The 15,713-nt window shown below is 43.5% G+C and overlaps 1 pseudogene; it reads right to left on the bottom strand.

Annotated features, from left to right (window-relative positions):
* Positions 1 to 1,423: 1,423 nt before the first annotated feature.
* Positions 1,424 to 2,282, bottom strand: LOC142848700 (small ribosomal subunit protein uS5 pseudogene; annotated as a pseudogene).
* Positions 2,283 to 15,713: the final 13,431 nt, after the last annotated feature.

Genomic DNA, 15,713 nt, shown 5'->3' on the forward strand with positions numbered 1-15,713 from the left:
TATCCTTGGTGTATAGGAAGGCAACTGATTTTTTGGAGTTGATCTTGTATCCTGCCACATTACCTAAAGGTATTTATCAGCTGTAGGAGTTCTTTGGTAGAGTTTTTGGGGTCACTTATGTATACTATCATATCATCTGCAAATAACGAAAGCTTAACTTCTTCCTTTCCAATACGAATCCCCTTGATCCCCTTATGTTGTCTTATTGCTATTGCTAGAACTTCATCTTACACCTGTCAGAATGGCTAAAATAAAAAACACCAATGATAGCCTTTGCTGGAGAGGTTGTGGAGAAAGGGGTACACTCACCCATTGCTGGTGGGAATGCAAACTTGTGCAACCACTCTGGAAAGCAGTGTTTCGGTTTCTCAGGAAATTCGGGATCAACCTACCCCTGGATCCAGCAATACCACTCTTGGGAATATACCCAAGAGAGGCCCTATCATACAACAAAAACATATGCTCAACTATGTTCATAGCAGCATTGTTTGTAATAGCCAGAACCTGGAAACAACCTAGATGCCCTTCAACGGAAGAATGGATGAAGAAAGTATGGAATATATACATATTAGAGTATTACTCAGCAGTAAAAAACAAGGACTTATTGAATTTTGCATACAAATGGATGGAAATAGAAAACACTATCCTGAGTGAGGTAAGCCAGACCCAAAAAGAGGAACATGGGATGTACTCACTCATATTTGGTTTCTAGCCATAAATAAAGGACATTGAGCTTATAATTCATGTTCCTAGAGAAGCTAAATAAGAAGGTGAATCCATAGGCATCCTCCTGAATATTAACCTTCATCAGGTGATGAAAGGAGACAGAGACAGAGACCCACATTGGAGCACCGGACAGAAATCTCAAGGTCCAAATCAGGAGCAGAAGAAGACGAAGCACGAGCAAGGAACTCAGGACCGCGAGGGGTGCACCCACACACTGAGACAATGGGGATGTTCTATCGGGAACTCACCAAGGCCAGCTGGCCTGGGTCTGAAAAAGCATGGGATAAATTTGGACTACCTGAACATAGCGGGCAATGAGGAAGAATGGGAACTCAAGAACAATGGCAGTGGGTTTTTGATCCTACTGCACGTACTGGCTTTGGGGAAGCCTAGGCAGTTTGGATGCTCACCTTACGAGACCTGGATAGAGGTGCGTGGTCCTTGGGCTTCCCACAGGTCAGGGAACCCTGATTGCTCTTCGAGCAGATGAGGGAGGGTGACTTGATCGGGGGAGGGGGAGGGAAATGGGAGGCGGTGGCGGGGAGGAGGCAGAAATCCTTAATAAATAAATAAATTAAAAAAAAGAAGAGTAGAGGGAGAAGAAAACTGTAATCAGAATACATTGTATGAGAAAATAATCTATTTCCAATAAAAGGGGTATCATTAAATAAAATATCATTAAATAAAAAAAAAAAACCCTTATGTGGTGGCCACAGCTGGAGCCTGGGTCCTCTGAACAGAGTCTCTGGTGTGGGTTTTCACAAGATGGTCAGTGAATTCCTGATAAGGAGAGTTGGTGAACCCAGTCTCTTTCCAGAGGTCGGGAGTCAGGTAGCTGTAGGTCTTAGAGATGGCATCAAAGGTGGCCTTGGCAAAGTTGCCCAGGGTGGCAGTACAGCCCCTGGCTGATGTGTAGCAGTCATCAATGCCAGCCATCATCAGTAGCTTCTGGGCACAGGAGCGGAGACTATGCCAGTGCCTCCGGGGGCAGGGATGAGACGCACCAGCACATAACCACGGTGGCCTGTCACTTTGCAAGGAACAGTGTGCCAATCTTGTTCCCCCAGTAGCCTTCTCCGCACAGGGATAATGGAAAGCTTGGCCAAGATGATGGCCCCTCGGATGGCAGTGGCTACCTCCTTGGAGCACTTGACACCGAGACCTACGTGACCATTGTAGCCTTGAACCTCGTCCGCTGGCCTGCCCTAGTCTGCTTCTGCACGGGCATGAACTTCAGAACCTCATCCTTTAGGGAAGCTCCCAGGAAAAAGTCAATAATCTCAGATTCCCTAATGGGCAGGGAGAACAGGTAGATCTCCTCTAGGGACTTAATTTTTATGTCCTTAACCCGGCTGCCCAGCTTGGTGACGGGAATCCACTCCTTGTCTTCAGCTTTTCCTCCGCAATTCCCGCGGTCTCAGCCTCAGCAATGGCCTCGACCACGGCCGTGGCCCCTCAGACCGCTGCCGAATCCTCCTGGGAAACCACCACAGCCTCCTGATCCTGGGCCTCCTGGGTCCTCCGTGCCCTTCTGCTGCACTGGCGTCATCTGCCATTTGGTGTTTTCCAGAAGAAGAAGAAGTGTTCTTAATTTTTTAAGAATGATAAAATCAAGTCTAACATGAAGCATACCCAAAAGAATTTAGAATGACCACTTTAAAGCACCTTTTTACATGATGAAAAGCAATCTAGCATCTTAACATCCTTTTATAAGAAAACAACAGGAACAATCTTGTTCACACACTGTGCAAAGGCATCAGATGCTCCTGCGTCGCCCAACAGAGGTCTGAAGTTCTTGTGTAGACACTAGGGCCTTCCTGTTAAAAAGCAGCTTTATTAATGGACACAGGAAAACAAATTCAGTTATTCTTAGAAATTGTGATCTTCTGTCTGAAAACACAAGAGAACATATAGGAAAATGAATACTTACAGCAAGCATAAAAGTACCTCTGAACCACCCCAAAATCTTTCTACAATAAAAGTGACAAGTTTGAATTGTTCTTTACCCCATAAACAATGAAAAGCAATGAAGGAAACATTGATGGGGCCTGGAAAGCTGGCTCAGCAGGTCTTGCAGAGGACTGGAGTTTGATTTTCCAGAACCTTCATTGGGCAGGTAGAGAATCCAACACCATCTTCTAGCCTCAGTAGGCCCTTGTAAGCGTGTATGCCTTGAGTGGATGCACACTTGCATAAACATGCACACGTAGCTTTGAAGAAAATATGAAAGAGATAAATCCAGAGAAAGCTTAAAAAGTAAGAGTGTGTCTATGGAGCTTCCACGGTGATCATCCCAGTTACAGGGCACGACCGTGAACTCGTTTTAACCTCCGTCTGCCAAAGGCCGTCATGCTCAGCACATTCCCACCTACAATGCAGTTAGACTGCCCAAACATGCCCTTTGTCTTAGCACATTCGGGTTGTTTAGGATGCTTTTGAAAAATAAAGCTTTTAAATTTTTAATTAGTCATATCTCTAAATCTTTTTAATGTGTTTGTCTCTTGGCATGAGTCTCCATCTCTCCTTGGCAGTTTCCTTTTGTGACTCCATTCCTGGCATATTTTCCCTTGTTGGGGATCAGAAATCTTCTGTCCATTCATTCTTCCCAGCAGCAGACTTCAACACTTATTCTGCTAACAGAGATATAAATTTGCATTGTTAAATTAAGAGATATACTTTTCATTGTGATTCGCTAAAAAGAAAAGATTGAGGATGTATGAGAAACTGAAGCAAGTATCCCATTTTTTAACCCTACACACACACACACACACACACTCACACTGTCTCTCTCTTTCATGCACACATACACACACATATATGCAAGGGCTTATTGTCATCGGCTTATCGTCCTCATTTATTTCTACTATATTAATATGAACTATTAATCTTCTAATTATGTTTGTCTTTGAAAGAAGAAAAATCAAAATAATCACATCAAAATATTCTATCCAGAAAAAAAGAGCAGATCCAACCTTACTTTCAAGAAAATAACCTTAAAAACTTCTACTTCAAAGCCGTGGTTTCCAGGAGGCACAGATGCGTCTAGCAAGAACGTACAAAGAGGAAAGCACAGTGGTGCTGAGGCTGTCTCTACCGATTCTCTCCACCACTCCTCACTGCTCCACTCTCGGCTTCCAGCCTTCAAAAGTTCAGGAGAGACTGACATTGTTACTTGGGTTCAAGTCCTTCATGGGACTTTTAAAATGTTCTTTTCAATAGTCATATCCCTTCTCTTTCTTGTTCTCAGTTTTCTAATTCTGTTCCCTTATGTTTAGTTTTTCAGTAGAAGAACATTAAATTTCTTGGTTAGGTTGCTATCATTGTTGGTGTCGTTAGTGGCCATAATGGATCCCTGAAATAGGAGGGTTCTTGGAGTAGAAAGCCTGGGGATACTGTGGACCCCATTATAGCAACTGTTCTGGGGCATAAGAAGCAGAAATGTAAGCTGGTGGTGCACAGGATGACTATGATCCTGTCAACCAAAGATGCTGTATCCCAGGGGTGCACACGAGACAGACTTTGGCAGTGAAGGTGGTGAAAACCCGTTGTCCCACCTACACTTGTTTATGACCCTGAGATCAATGTGACTACCAGTGTGCACACGATGGACTATAGAGGCACAGAGAGCTCAGCCAAAATATCTGTGTGTGCTGTGTCACTTTACACATTGAAGCTAGAAACACTAAGCAATGCTGGAATCCACCTGCATTGCAAGTGTTTGGCACTTAAGTGTGTTTGTGTGTGTGTGTGTGTGTGCAGTCCAGTGTGCTGATAAGCACACTCCATGACAATGGCCAATGACCTCCATCCTCACAGCACAAATGTTCTTTTCCTTCCGTAAGGTGCTGCTTCCCCAAAGTACAGCTGATAACTTCTAAAGACCATTGCAATGTTCAATACTCACTTGTACAGATAGGTTGCAGATAAATAAGACCACAGACATTTCCATCTAACAGTTTGGTTTTATGTGCCACATATTAGGGATGAGGTCTTAAGCTTGTTTAGTCTCTGAGCCTGGCTGTGTCTGTTTACTTACTCACGGAGTTGTGAGTCAACACCAATAATACAGTGACAGAGCTCGGTGGAGCATCTAGAACAGAAATGTGTACAGAGACCACCAACACTTTGCACCAGGTGGGAAATGCACACACTGCTTTGGCAGCCACATCTGCACACTGACCACCAACCCTCTGCACCAGGTGGGAAAGGTGTCCAGGTTTTGTCAAGATGTCCTCTCTGAGGATACAGTGATGCCTGCAGCTACACGGTGCACGTTTGCACACCGATATCTGTGAGACATCAATAGCTGCGGGTCATCTCTCTGAATTTGCTCCCTCCTTTCAGTTGATTTCAGATGATAACACACATTCACTTATTCTCCTCTATTTAACACATACTCGGCCATCTCTCAGCTCTTAGCTCAACATCACTTTCCCCATGAAGCCTTTCCGACTGTACAGACAAGTGATATTTCATAATCTTTCACTAAAAAAACAACAAAGTAACCATGTCCATTTTCTTCTAAAAGACATTTGAAATAGAATTGTTTAATTGTAGTCTAAATAACTATCATCATATCCACATATAGCAGCTGTTCAATATATAGTGAGCAAATACTTAATCTAAAAATTTTGACAGCTTATACTTGTGCTTCACACTCTCAATGTGATGCTAGCTACCAAATACGACTGACATTATTGCCAGCCTATCAGCCAAACTCTCCCTTCTCTTTCAAATGTCCTTTACAAATATTTTTACTTAATGTCCAAATTGCTTTTCATCTGTTTGGCAACAGCCTCTTCATAATATAATAGTGTTCCATTTAATTGCAAGACTCTGCATCCAGCTTGTTTATATCCTGGCTCTTTGACATGATGTGACTTTGAGAAGGACACACACTTCTCAGAGCCTCCATTGGGTAAGCAGACTCAATAATAAACATTACTGGCATGGTGACTGTGGCGATTCGATGAGGACTGATACAGAGAGCAGTTCTAACAGTGACTTGCCCAGTAGACAATGAATGAGAGCAATACATGCTATTCCCAGCCCTCCTCCTGGCATTACCATCACCAGCAAACACACATACATTCATAGATACACACTCTCAAACACACACATACAGGAGTGTACAGACACGTATACACACTCACACACATATGCATTCATATGTACCCACACATACACACACAGAAAGAGAGAGAGAGAGAGAGAGAGAGAGAGAGAGAGAGAGAGAGAGAGAGAGAGAGAGACTAGAAACCCTAAAATGCACATCCCAACAGGGGCCAATTTCTTTCATCCTTCCAAGGCTCCTGGTTGTCTGAGAAATTCTTCTGCAGATGTTCCTGACAGCCTGACCTCTGCCCACTTCTCCAGATGTCCCTTACCACACTCTTCTAGTTTAAGAACTTGTGGTTAATCCACATGGAGACACCTGAATCCTGGAACCTCAACATGGAGCTAACTAGGAAAATCTGGATGTTGAGAGAACAAAGAGGAGTGTTTGGGCCCAGCCTAGCTGCATCTTGTTATTCTGTTTTGTTGCTACCCCTAGGAGGCCTGCTCTTTCTTTAAAGGTAAATGGAGAAGGAGTGAGTCTTGGGGCAACAGGAGGTAGGGAAAGCTGTGAGGAGTGGAGGGAGGAGATACACTTGTGTGTATCGTATGAGAAAAGAACTAATAAAAAGGGGGGATATGTAGAAGCAATTGTTCTATGGCCTATATTTGGGAATAGTCTCTCATTTTTATACCTCCAGTAATGAGCTACTTAAGCTTTAAACTAGTCTCGGACAGTGGCTCCTCCATGAGGCCTGCCTTTCTCCATGATGTCTTTTTCTTCTGTACTCCAGTGCTGCCTTGGTTCTCTCTTTAATCCATCACAGAGACATTTACTTTAACGCCAGTTGCTCACTTGGATTTCATGACCAGAGACTTGCTTGAGATCGGGAACTACTCATTTAGCTGTTCTAAATCACAATATGCCTATTGCATATTGGCTCTCAAAATGTATGAGGGAATAGATATTTCATGGTTTACAAGGAAAATGCCTACACTGTACACATGTCATCTACATCTCTCAATTATTTAGTATGCCCACTCTGGGATGGTGAACAGTGCTGTGGGATCGCCCCTCTGTATGCTGCTAATATGTTTTATTACCACTGATTAGTAAAGATGCTGATTTGATGAATAGTCAGGCAAAATAAAGTCAGACAGGAAATCCAAAGAGAGATAAGGGAGAAGGGCAGGGTCTGGGAGATGCCAGCAGCTGCCCAAAAAGCAGGATGCAAGAGCATCACCAGTAAGCCACAAGTCACATGGTGATACACAGATTAATAGAAATGGGTTAATTTAAATGTTAGAACTAGATAATAATAAGTCTGATTCATCAGACAAATATTTATAATTAATATTAAGCCTTAGATTAGTTATTCGGGAACTGGCAGGTGGGAGAAAAACCTACAGTTACAGAACAGACATCATTATTCATGAAAGGAGAAGAACACAACCTAATGATGTGAACTTCATAAAGTTTGATAATTTTTATTCTCCTTGCATCCTCCTGGTTCATTTATTAAGAAGAATAATGCCTATTCACCTCTCACCATAGATACCTCTATTTTAACTGTCCTTTCCCATGTTATGCTTTTCTAAGCCCTTACTCAGTTCTTTCACTGAAACTCAGTTTTTTTCCACCTGCAAGAAAAGCAACCCTGCCTGTGGTATTCCTTTCTTCCACTTGGGTTTGCCCACGAATATGCCCATTACATCCATCCAGACCTCAGGTGTGAGTGACAAGCATTCAGGACCTCAGGTGTGAGTGACGAGCACTCCAGACCTCAGGTGTGAGTGACATGCACTCCAGACCTCAGGTGTGAGTGATGAACATTCCAGACCTCAGGTGTGAGTGACGAGCATTCCAGACCTCAGGTGTGAGTGACGAGCACTCCAGACCTCAGGTGTGAGTGACGTGCACTCCAGACCTCAGGTGTGAGTGACGAGCACTCCAGACCTCAGGTGTGAGTGACATGCACTCCAGACCTCAGGTGTGAGTGACGAGAATTCCAGACTTCAGGTGTGAGTGACAAGCACTCCAGACCCCAGGTGTGAGTGACATGCACTCCAGACCTCAGGTGTGAGTGACAAGCATTCCAGACCTCAGGTGTGAGTGACGAGCATTCCAGACCCCAGGTGTGAGTGACATGCACTCCAGACCCCAGGTGTGAGTGACGAGCATTCCAGACCTCAGGTATGAGTGACGAGCATTCCAGACCTCAGGTATGAGTGACGAGCATTCCAGACCTCAGGTGTGAGTGACGAGCATTCCAGACCTCAGGTATGAGTGACGAGCATTCCAGACCTCAGGTGTGAGTGACGAGCACTCCAGACCTCAGGTATGAGTGACATGCACTCCAGACCTCAGGTGTGAGTGACATGCACTCCAGACCTCAGGTGTGAGTGACGAGCATTCCAGACCCCAGGTGTGAGTGACGTGCACTCCAGACCTCAGGTGTGAGTGACGAGCACTCCAGACCCCAGGTGTGAGTGACATGCACTCCAGACCTCAGGTGTGAGTGACAAGCATTCCAGACCTCAGGTGTGAGTGACAAGCACTCCAGACCTCAGGTGTGAGTGACGTGCACTCCAGACCTCAGGTGTGAGTGACAAGCACTCCAGACCTCAGGTGTGAGTGACAAGCACTCCAGACCTCAGGTGTGAGTGACGAGAATTCCAGACCTCAGGTGTGAGTGACATGCACTCCAGACCCCAGGTGTGAGTGACAAGCACTCCAGACCCCAGGTGTGAGTGACATGCACTCCAGACCTCAGGTGTGAGTGACGAGCACTCCAGACCTCAGGTGTGAGTGACAAGCATTCCAGACCTCAGGTGTGAGTGACATGCACTCCAGACCCCAGGTGTGAGTGACGAGCATTCCAGACCTCAGGTGTGAGTGACGAGCAATCCAGACCTCAGGTGTGAGTGACGAGCAATCCAGACCTCAGGTGTGAGTGACGAGCAATCCAGACCTCAGGTGTGAGTGACGAGCATTCCAGACCTCAGGTGTGAGTGACGAGCACTCCAGACCTCAGGTGTGAGTGACGAGAATTCCAGACTTCAGGTGTGAGTGACAAGCACTCCAGACCTCAGGTGTGAGTGACAAGCATTCCAGACCTCAGGTGTGAGTGACAAGCATTCCAGACCTCAGGTGTGAGTGACGAGCATTCCAGACCTCAGGTGTGAGTGACGTGCACTCCAGACCTCAGGTGTGAGTGACATGCACTCCAGACCTCAGGTGTGAGTGACAAGCATTCCAGACCTCAGGTGTGAGTGACAAGCATTCCAGACCCCAGGTGTGAGTGACATGCACTCCAGACCTCAGGTGTGAGTGACAAGCATTCCAGACCTCAGGTGTGAGTGACAAGCATTCCAGACCTCAGGTGTGAGTGACAAGCACTCCAGACCTCAGGTGTGAGTGACAAGCATTCCAGACCTCAGGTGTGAGTGACGAGCATTCCAGACCTCAGGTGTGAGTGACGAGCATTCCAGACCTCAGGTATGAGTGACGAGCATTCCAGACCTCAGGTGTGAGTGACGAGCACTCCAGACCCCAGGTGTGAGTGACGTGCACTCCAGACCCCAGGTGTGAGTGACATGCACTCCAGACCCCAGGTGTGAGTGACATGCACTCCAGACCTCAGGTGTGAGTGACATGCACTCCAGACCTCAGGTGTGAGTGATGAACATTCCAGACCTCAGGTGTGAGTGACGTGCACTCCAGACCTCAGGTGTGAGTGACGTGCACTCCAGACTTCAGGTGTCAGTGACAAGCATTCCAGACCTCAGGTGTGAGTGACAAGCATTCCAGACCTCAGGTGTGAGTGACAAGCACTCCAGACCTCAGGTGTGAGTGACAAGCATTCCAGACCTCAGGTGTGAGTGACAAGCATTCCAGACCTCAGGTGTGAGTGACGAGCATTCCAGACCTCAGGTGTGAGTGACGTGCACTCCAGACCTCAGGTGTGAGTGACATGCACTCCAGACCTCAGGTGTGAGTGACAAGCATTCCAGACCTCAGGTGTGAGTGACAAGCATTCCAGACCCCAGGTGTGAGTGACATGCACTCCAGACCTCAGGTGTGAGTGACGAGCATTCCAGACCCCAGGTGTGAGTGACATGCACTCCAGACCTCAGGTGTGAGTGACGAGCATTCAGGACCTCAGGTGTGAGTGACATGCACTCCAGACCTCAGGTGTGAGTGACAAGCATTCCAGACCTCAGGTGTGAGTGACAAGCATTCCAGACCTCAGGTGTGAGTGACAAGCACTCCAGACCTCAGGTGTGAGTGACAAGCATTCCAGACCTCAGGTGTGAGTGACGAGCATTCCAGACCTCAGGTGTGAGTGACGAGCATTCCAGACCTCAGGTATGAGTGACGAGCATTCCAGACCTCAGGTGTGAGTGACGAGCACTCCAGACCCCAGGTGTGAGTGACGTGCACTCCAGACCCCAGGTGTGAGTGACATGCACTCCAGACCCCAGGTGTGAGTGACATGCACTCCAGACCTCAGGTGTGAGTGACATGCACTCCAGACCTCAGGTGTGAGTGATGAACATTCCAGACCTCAGGTGTGAGTGACGTGCACTCCAGACTTCAGGTGTCAGTGACAAGCATTCCAGACCTCAGGTGTGAGTGACAAGCATTCCAGACCCCAGGTGTGAGTGACGTGCATTCCAGACCTCAGGTATGAGTGACAAGCATTCCAGACCTCAGGTGTGAGTGACGTGCATTCCAGACCTCAGGTGTGAGTGACATGCACTCCAGACCTCAGGTGTGAGTGACATGCACTCCAGACCTCAGGTGTGAGTGACATGCACTCCAGACCTCAGGTGTGAGTGACGAGAATTCCAGACCCCAGGTGTGAGTGACATGCACTCCAGACCTCAGGTGTGAGTGACGAGCACTCCAGACCTCAGGTGTGAGTGACGTGCACTCCAGACTTCAGGTGTGAGTGACGAGCACTCCAGACTTCAGGTGTGAGTGACGTGCACTCCAGACTTCAGGTGTGAGTGATGAGCATTCCAGACTTCAGGTGTAAGTGACAAGCATTCTCTTGAGATACGCCCAGGTTAGTGCTTAGGTTGGAGACAGAGAAGGAGGAATACGCTCACATGACCAATGTTTGAGTCTCATACCACACACCCTACAAAATCTGTCCCATTTCACAAATACATTTCTGTTGCTTGTCAAATTTGATTCTCAAAAGGTTTTCAGTTATTAAAGCCAGGTGGTATGGGTGATAATTTATAAGCTTGTTGAGCAGTGGCAGCATTCTTAATAGTACTCCTATTTTGTAGGATGTGAATGAACTCTTCCAACATCCCCTTTAGAGGATCACCACTAAGTGATACAAAAGCTGGATTGGATCAACTTTAGTTCTGCTTTAGAAGTTTAATAGCATTCTTAAAGGTTAGAATACACTAAAGAATGTAGTCAATAACTACGAGGTTGCAATGTTTATAAAAATAATTAATTAAAAAAACATTTCTATAATAACATTAAGATTTTCTTAGTTGGTAAGATACTAAATTTATCAAAAAAATAATAAATGGGGCTTGGGATACAGCTCAGTGGTTTCATGTTTGCCTAGCATGCAAAAGACCCTGGGTTTTATCCCCAACACAGCAAATATAATAATAATAATAGTAGATATAAAAATAATTAGTTGATTTTGTTGAGTCTTTATTGTGTTTACAGTAGAGTGTCATAAGTCATCTCTTGGGAATGATTTTCTTATTTTTTTAATAGGGACACCCCATGCTAAAGATTAATATTGAGAGCTATTAATTATATTTTATGTATATTTTTAATTCAAGTCTATTTCACTGATGCTTACTCACTTAAATTGAAGTATGATTTTAAAAAGTCATTTGACTGGAAGAGATGACACACACCTTTAATCTCAGCACTCAGTAGGCAGAGGAAGGCAGAACTTTGTGAATTCTACATAGCTAGCTCCATGCAAGCCAAGGAAACATAGTAAGACCCTGTCTCAAAACAAAGAAAAGATCCATTGTCCAGAAATCATTCTTCTGACTACCATCATGTTCAAATAAGACCTTCCATTTAAACATGTTGACAGAAACTGATATAAAAAAAAATATGGGACCACTCCTCCTCTGAGTGAGAACTTGTCTGAGTGGAGACAAAGTAATAACAAGGAAATAGGAAGACCCTTGAGTAAGAATCAAGCCTGTGATGTGAAATCTCTCAGAATTATTTAGAGTTACACCTTCCTCTGCTATCTCCCACTTTATCTTTCCTGCTTGTTTCCCATAGTGCCTTGCAAACTGGAGAGGGAATTTAGGGATGCCATTTGTGGCCCTCGGTTGCTAACCCTTGGGATCTATTTTCTTTTCTGGATCTTGTGCATTATTTTCTCTTTTTATAATTTATCTGTTATTGATGTACTCTTTCAATGGTTCCCCAGATAATGTATTTTATTTTATTCTATTGATTGCTTTCTTGGTAACTGAAGATTTTACATTTAGAACATATATAACATTCTGTGGAGTTTCCGATTGCAGACAGCCCACCAACAGGAATGTTAGATGAAAACACCATAAATTGATAACTATGAAATACCCCGGTAGAGACAGGTACGAAGCCACATCCTCTTTCCATTCCTTTCAGCAGGAGGGCAACAGATTCTGAACCACTTGAGATTCAATTTTCTTGTCTTTAAAATATAGATATAGCACCTATTTTGTGGTGCTATTTGGAAAACTAAATTCCGGAATATAAATGACCTAGTTCACAGCTGACAGTTCCTGCTATTGTTATGATTATATCTGCTATTTTACTGTGCTTGTGGTGAAAGCTTCTGTATGGGTCTGGATGCTAGAGGTTAAATCTTATAACTTCTACAGGAAAACAAGCAGAATTTTCATGAAATGAGGTAGTAAAAAAAAAAACACATGAAACATTAACTTAAAGGAAAAGACTGCTGCATTAGACTTTATTGAGACTTAAACCTTCTCTATTTATAAATATTATGAAAAAACTAGTAGAAATTCCATTGCATAGTAACACAATTTAATATATATGAAACTTTTGACACTATTAAAGAAAAGAACCTCTAAACTAAAAGAAAATGTTGATGAGTACTTCAACAAAAAATCAGTCAATGGGCAAAGTCATATGGCAAAATGGTCAGATCACTCGGCATCAGGGGCATTCACCTTAGATACAATAAGACACCAATATTCCCCAGCAAGAATGGCTCAGAATTATCTTAGGAGCAAATGTGGAGCACCTTGAACTGACACAGGTGCAAAGTAGATTGATCATCTTGGGAAATTGTCAGTATCTACTAAGTTGAACATTCATATAGCCAAAGTCACAGCAAGATCACCACTGTTTCTATACTAACAGCTTATACTACAAATAGTTCAGTGTTGCTGCCGTGGCTAAAATAAGAAATGTCCATCATAGACTTGTGTATTTTAACACTTGGTTCCCAGTTGACAGCATTTAGGACACAGGTTCTTGGAGAAAGTCCATCAATGGAGTCAAGCTTTGAGAGTCTGTGGCCTCACCCCAGCTGCAGTTTGCACTCTCTGCTTTGTGCATATGTGGCTGAAGTTATTATCTCTCAGCCAGCTGCTCCAGCCACAGCTGCCGTGCTTCCTCACCATTGTGGACACCCTCGCCATAGAACTGTAAGCCCAAATAAACTCTTCTGTGTGTCACTTTTGGTACTGGTGTTTTATCACAGCAACAAAGGGATAACTAACACAATCAGAAAAACCCTACCTGTCAACTGCTTCTGTTGCATAAAGGTTATTAAGAAATGGAAATGAATGGATCATGGTAACATATTACAATAAGAATTTAAGGTTATGAGTCATAAACGGTAGCAGAAAGAACCTAGTGCTGATGAATACAAGCAATATTGTCCCTTTAATGAATAAAGTTACAAAACAAGCAAAAGTAAATTATGGCCCTTGGTGTTATAATAATGATGACCTTTGGTGGTGGGAATAGTAGTTTGGAGAGGCATGGAGTGGTAGGTTGGACTGATGAGAACATCTTGAGAGGTAGAGTCATGATATCAGAAAATTTCTCTTTATGATATTTCTTTTTTATTGATTTTTATTGAGCTCTACATTTTTTTGTTCCCCTCCCTGCCTCTCTCCCCTTTAACCCTCTCCCAAGGTACCCATGCTCCAAATTTATTCAGGATATCTTGTCTTTTTCTACTATCCATGTAGATTAGATCTATGTATGTCTCTCTTAGGATCCTCATTGTTGTCTAGGTTCTTTGGGATTGTGATTTGTGGGCTGGTTTTCTTTGCTTTATGTTTAAAAACCACTTATGAGTGAGTACATGTGATCATTGTCTTTCTGGGTCTGGGTTACCTCACTCAAAATGTTTTTTGCTAGCTCCATCCATTTACCTGCAAATTTGTGATATTTCTTACAAACAGTCAAGATACTTACACCTTTCTATATCTTTACTATACTTCAATAAACAAGTTTATTCCAAATATTTACTCCTTATTGGGAAAATATGCATGTTTTTATTTTACAGAGTTTTCCCTTCTGCCAAATAAGTTGTACTTGGACAGACAAGCAAACAAATACAAGTTGGAAATTGAAAGTAGAAATGTACTTCATTACTTTCTTTTCTAATAAATATTTCATTTGTTGATTTCACAAATTCCCTGAGTCTCCAAAGAGAAAACACATTCCAGGTGACAAAACACCAGGCTAAACAAGAGTAGAATGTTATCACAGATCACCTTATTGGCCCTTCATAAGCAGAGTCTGACCTCTCTCTTCCTTTCTTTCTGAAGTTAGTTTTGTTTTGTTTTTTAACTGAGCATAGACTCTTCTCTCACACAACACATCCCGACCACAGTTTCCCTCTATACACTCCTCCCAGACCTTCCACCTCCCTCTTTTCCTCCCACCCTGCTCATTTCCCTTCAGAAAAGAACAGACCTCCAAGAGACAGCAATCCAACACAACAAAACAAGACACAATGAGACAAGGCAAAATCCCTAGAGGCAGCAGTAAACAGGTGATACATTCTAGATGGAAAGATTGTTGGTTGATATAGAAATGTATTTTAACATCATTTTTTTGGACAAGCTGCAGTAACTTGTTCTTCGGTGTTAGAGTTAAAGGATGTATAAAGAATGCTTCAGAAAAGTTACTTAGTTTGACACGAGTCTTTGAGGAAATTGCTAATCATTTACTCAGTATCCTCATCAGATGTCTCTGTGATAGAAGAAAGTTCTTTAAAGATTGTGCAGAGAAATTATTTGATCAGGGTGTAGTTGTGGTGTGTCCCCAGCGGTTCAGTATGTGCTCAGTCCCCAGTACACCGTTATTGCGGAGAGGTAAGGGAGGACTTTTCAGAGGTGGAGCATAAGGGACAGTCCTCAGAAGAGTCTGATGTTGACAACCACAAGCTGTCAACAAGTGTCTCTATTTGCCCTGATCCTTTTGTTATTACTGTGGAACCTTGTCCATGCCCACCCCGCTTGGACACAGTTCCTATATGCCATTCGTCATGTTGAGGTATAGACAGAGTCAAAAGCCAAGCTTAGTATCATGCCCTCAGACTTTCAGAACTGTAGGTTGAAAAGTCTCTTTTCTTTGCAACAGACCCAGTTTTGTATATTTCCTTATTGCATTGCTTGATGGACTAAGACAAATCCCCATAAATGTATATTTTTTATTTAAACCAGGTAAATGCCTCATTATACCATTCTTTGGGCTGCTGGAGCAAGCGGAGCTAAAGCAACTTTGCTTTCCTTTCTGCATTCTACACAGCTTATTAATTTCTGCCTGATTTTTATTTTCTCCAAAATTTCATTTTTATTGCATTGTTTACAGTCTATATAAATTGCTTCTTGGGCAAAAATGATGACATAAAATGTGTTGTTCTTTTTTATTTTAAAAGCCTTTTTATTTCTAT

Source organism: Microtus pennsylvanicus, chromosome 4, assembly GCF_037038515.1.
Source record: "Microtus pennsylvanicus isolate mMicPen1 chromosome 4, mMicPen1.hap1, whole genome shotgun sequence".
In the NCBI taxonomy this organism is placed as follows: Eukaryota; Metazoa; Chordata; class Mammalia; order Rodentia; family Cricetidae; genus Microtus; species Microtus pennsylvanicus.